At 43.7% G+C, this 5,187-nt stretch overlaps 1 long non-coding RNA gene across 1 annotated transcript; it reads left to right on the forward strand.

Moving 5' to 3' along the window:
* The first annotated feature begins 222 nt into the window (after positions 1-222).
* Positions 223-4,845, forward strand: LOC142466251 (uncharacterized). The gene is made up of 3 exons (XR_012788110.1): positions 223-278; positions 1,160-1,224; positions 4,573-4,845. It is a non-coding gene; the product is annotated as an uncharacterized LOC142466251 (long non-coding RNA).
* Positions 4,846-5,187: the final 342 nt, after the last annotated feature.

Raw genomic sequence — 5,187 nt, forward strand, 5'->3', positions numbered from 1 at the left:
GAGATCATATATAGCAACAAATATAGGGCAGTTTGTCACATTGAGGTTAGACACATTGTTTAAATTAGGGTACATAAAAGGTCCTGTGGCCCACACAATGTGTTAAGTAGCATGTGATGTGCGACCAAGGCTAAAAGGTCACAATCAAAGAAGTAATGACACTTTGGCATCTTGCTGCAGCTAGTTGCCGTGGGAGGCTAAATGCTAAAAATAACCACTGTGTCCTGGAATATTTATCAACATGTGCTGCTGAAAGGGACAGATTTGACAGACAACAGGTATTTTTCGTTTCTGAGTTATGTTATTGTGTTCATTTTATGTTCTTACTTCCAGACACAGTCACATTGGACCTGACTCAGGACATCCCTTTATGTACACGTACACAAAAATATGATTGCAAGCTATTTAGATCAAGGATGTATTGGGCCTGTAATCTCTAATATATTCAGAGCCGCATTTGCTAGTAGCACTAGAATAAGGTGGACAGCATCAGTTATCTTACAACTAGAAAATGTAGCCCCATTCAGCCACTTTTTTTGTACTGTAGTTGATTTTTTAAATGTGACAAAGATGGCAGTAATGAGGGACTGCAGGAGTTTGGTCATCATGAAGAAACGAATCTACTAATCGGGATGTTCCTACACACGCTCTAGTAATGAGTTTTCTTGGTGAGTAGCACATTAGAAAAAAGTTACAAATACATACTAGAGGTTCTGTGGTCCCATAACATGTCGTTCGCATCACTTGCTGTGTTATTGACTAACACTGATTCAGGTTTCCCTGGATTCCAAAAGCACTGCCCGAAAGAAAATGTTCAAATCAGGATTTGATAACGTCTAAAATTAAAATAAAAAATCCCAGATTTACATAAAATTACAAGCTTTCATTCTCAAGGAGGCCCTTCCTTCTTCACTTAATGGTAAACGTTGAGTACTTTTGTGCAATGTAACATTTTTCACTCTTAAAACACCTTAAATAAATGAGTCACTAATTTGTACCCAGGAACATTTACAGTAATATACTTTGTTGAGATAATTACAATGTTGAGCTGCCATAGATGCAGAATGAAACTCCAGGTCAGAAGGCGCAGTGATAAATGGAATACACGAGTTCCATTTCTGCTCCCTATTATAGATGAATTCTTTTACTTACCCTGCAGGCTAAGAACGCTTTGATAGAGAGACATTTGTAAGGCAGTCGTGCCATATTCTCAGCATCTGTGAGGTAAGTTGCTAAAACTGTAAGACTAATTGCTTGAAAGAAAACAGCTTGAAAGAAAGTCTTAGTTCAATTACAAAGTCACCCCAGGAGAAAAACATCTTAATGAAATCCCAATCTTATTGATACAAAAAATAAAAAGATCTTTATCAGCCAGTAAAAACATCTTGCCTGACAATGTTTCACCTTTACTCTCCGAGGGGAGGAGACTCCCTCTGGAAGACGATAGATGTGTACAGATGGAAGCTATTGTTTTTACCGCTCATGAGAATCTTTTTTTTTGTCATGTACATAAAATGTGACGTTATTACGATTCTTTTCACCTTGATCTATGGTTTTTTGTTGTTGCTAAGACAATGGAGTTTAATGCAAACTATGTGTTGTAGGATGTGTGACAGCGTATTCTTAAATCTCATTATGGGTCATATTGGCTTAGCCAGGGGGGCTCAACTCCAGTCCTCAAGCCCTCCCCCCAACAGGTCAGGTTTTCAGGATATCCCAGCTTCAGCACAGGTGACTCAATCAGAGGCTCAGTCAAAGACTGAGCCTCTGATTGAGCCACCTGTGCTGAAGCATGGACTGATTGAGCCACCTGTGCTAAAGCAGGGACTGATTGAGCAACCTGTGCTGAAGCAGGGATATACTAAAAACCTGACCTGTTAGGGGGGCTTGAGGACTCGAGTTGAGCATCCCATGGCTAAGCAGTTCTGCTATAAGGTGCCTTCCAGCAGTGGGAGACCAAATCAATAAGGTGTAAGTTCCAGAGCCAAAATATATATTATGGTAGAAGAGTGCTTGGTAAATATGAGTCTATGGCCTATTCTAGTAGCCTCGATGAGTTTGCTGCTACATCGCAAGGTTTGGCATGTTCTCGCTGAACAGTTTTTCAGTTGAGTTATCCCGGTATTCAGAAAGAATCTGAACTCATCTCAAACCGTGCGGCAGGAAAATGCCTAAACCGCTCGGGCCCAGCTCCACAGAGAGAGCCACCTCTCCCTGCACAACTCCCACAGGCGATCTCCCTGCACAGAGAGAGCCGCCTCTCCCTGCACAACTCCCACAGGCGATCTCCCTGCACAGAGAGAGACGCCTCTCCCTGCACAACTCCCACAGGCGATCTCCCTGCACAGAGAGAGCATCCTCTCCCTGCACAACTCCCACAGGCGATCTCCCTGCACAGAGAGAGACGCCTCTCCCTGCACAACTCCCACAGGCGATCTCCCTGCACAGAGAGAGTATCCTCTCCCTGCACAACTCCCACAGGCGATCTCCCTGCACCGAGAGAGCCGCCTCTCCCTGCACAACTCCCACAGGCGATCTCCCTGCACAGAGACCCGCCTCTCCTGCACAGCTCCCACAGGCGATCTCCCTGCACAGAGACCCGCCTCTCCTGCACAGCTCTCACAGGCGATCTCCCTGCACAGAGAGACGCCTCTCCCTGCACAACTCCCACAGGCGATCTCCCTGCACAGAGAGAGCTGCATCTCCCTGCACAACTCCCACAGGCGATCTCCCTGCACAGAGACCCGCCTCTCCTGCACAGGTCTCACAGGCGATCTCCCTCCACAGAGACCCGCCTCTCCTGCACAGCTCTCACAGGCGATCTCCCTGCACAGAGACCCGCCTCTCCTGCACAGCTCTCACAGGCGATCTCCCTGCACAGAGACCCGCCTCTCCTGCACAGCTCTCACAGGCGATCTCCCTGCACAGAGACCCGCCTCTCCTGCACAGCTCTCACAGGCGATCTCCCTGCACAGAGAGAGCGTTTAAATGTCGCGGTCACGTGATACGGGACATTTAAACCTTGCATGGGGATACAAGCACCCCATAACTGGGCCTGTAACTCAGGAAACATGGGGTCCCTTGACCTGAGATCCACGTGGTTCGTCTCCGGAGACCCCCTGCTCCTGAACACTACTATTAAAAATGTTATTAAAACAGCTTTGTTACCTTGCGGCTAACTGCTAAGGCAATGAAGGGGTTAAACCCGAATAGCATGTTTATTGGGGGCAGAGGGAGTGGATGAAGAGGGTACTTCCCCCGCAAAGGACAAAATCCCATAAGCAACAATAGGATTTTATCAATACAATTTATATGGTGCCTTTTTATTGACCCCCAATGTTGGGAATAAGCAGGATCTCTTTATTTCCCTATTTGAGAAATAACTAGTCACTATTCCGATGCTTTCGCCTTGCAGAGACCCAAGGGGGAATTCCTACTTCGTCCTCTTTTGAGTCAACAAACCAAGAGCTGATACCTTTGTGTACTGCATCATACAGAGGCATCTTGAAATACCCGATTAATATCTTCATAGGTTTCAATATTAGAGGGCCAGGTTCTGCTTTAAGTACTGACAGCGACACTAAATAACAGTAGCTGTTGTGCTTGTGACAATACCTCTGGGAAGTACAACAACCATTATTTAGTGATTAGCCCAAGCAAACACAGAGCTGTTTTGAATATAAACTTGTTTGTGTGTGGCATCCACATGAACCTATGACATTTTCTTAACCTCAATGATATACCACCTGGGTTTGGTATTAGAAAAGTATGCATTTATTTACACTATCTATTCAATACCCCACTAGGCTGCCATTTGGTGACTGGAATGGATGGAGCCCAACTTGAATTTATGTTACTTGTAGATACAGTAGTACCCAGTATGACAAAAATAACAAATACTCTGCAGTATATTGTACCGATAGAACTAATTTCACCTGCCAAGAGATCAAATCAATAGAAATTGGGTAACAGTTTTTGGTGTCTTCTGGAATATGGGCGTCGTTGTCTTTTTTCAAGTGTTTTATTTGTGTTTATTTGGTGAAACCAGAAATGACATACAGTACAAGCAACTCCTTATACAGTACAGTGGTCATATCATCCATCCATGTGTTAATGATGAGCACGTCGTGTTAGCGGTTCAGAGTTATTAATGATTTGCCTGCAATCACAGAGGAGTGGATTTGAAAGAAGAATGGGGCGTGCGAATGCTGGAGGAGGAACAGCTAGAAGGAACGAGAGAAATTTAATTTCCTACAATCTAATTCGGGACAAGCTGTGTAAACATTTGAGTTCATAAAAAAAAAAAAAGAAATGGTTGAAAAGGAAAACAAATGTTCTAATGTTAACTAAACTATAACCGTTCCCAAAACAGGCCTAGCTTGTGACAAAAAAAAGAAATGTAAGTGTTTGTGAAAGATTATGGATTAACAGGAGTCATGGACTAGCAAGTGAAGTGAAAGGTGTGTCACCGTGTAAAACGCAGGGCAGAGAAAATACCAGCTTTTCCGGGCTTTCCTTTTAGTGTGTCTAACATATTAACACATTAACATTGTGCCCTCTCTGCTTGCAAAGGAACAAACTACAACCTGAATGCTGATACTGAGCGTTAGAAACGGGCGGAACTTTCCAAAATGCCTTCGCAAAAATCTTGGCGTTTTCTTGACCAAAGTCGATTCCCGGAGAACCACGTCGGAGGAACTTTTAGGCCTCGAAGTTTCCCAGGAACCCCCCATTACCACCATCCATTCGCTGCTTTGCCAATGAATAAAGAGTCCAAATGGAGGACGTCACGCTTCTCGCATTTCCTCCACTTCGCTTGCGTACATTTTCATGTCCTTTATTATTACTAAAGTGTACAGTGAAATGCGCAGCTGAATAAAGTGACGCGTTTACTTCCTGCTTCGGTTTCCGGTGCGACGCTCCAGTTGTGCTATGTTTATGATCCTTTTGCGAATACAGGCAGTCCTCGCTTTACAACGAATGGCTTATCCAACGCTATGCAATGCATACCTATATTCATTTTTACAACGCCAAAATGGCTTATCCAACGCTCTTACGACGCTTTGCAACGTTGTGTATGTGTGTGTGTATATATATATATATATATATACACATTCACATAAACAACGTTGCAAAGCGTCATAAGAGCGTATATATATAATATACTATATAATATTATATTATACT

Source organism: Ascaphus truei, chromosome 14 (assembly GCF_040206685.1).
Source record: "Ascaphus truei isolate aAscTru1 chromosome 14, aAscTru1.hap1, whole genome shotgun sequence".
Taxonomy (NCBI): Eukaryota; Metazoa; Chordata; class Amphibia; order Anura; family Ascaphidae; genus Ascaphus; species Ascaphus truei.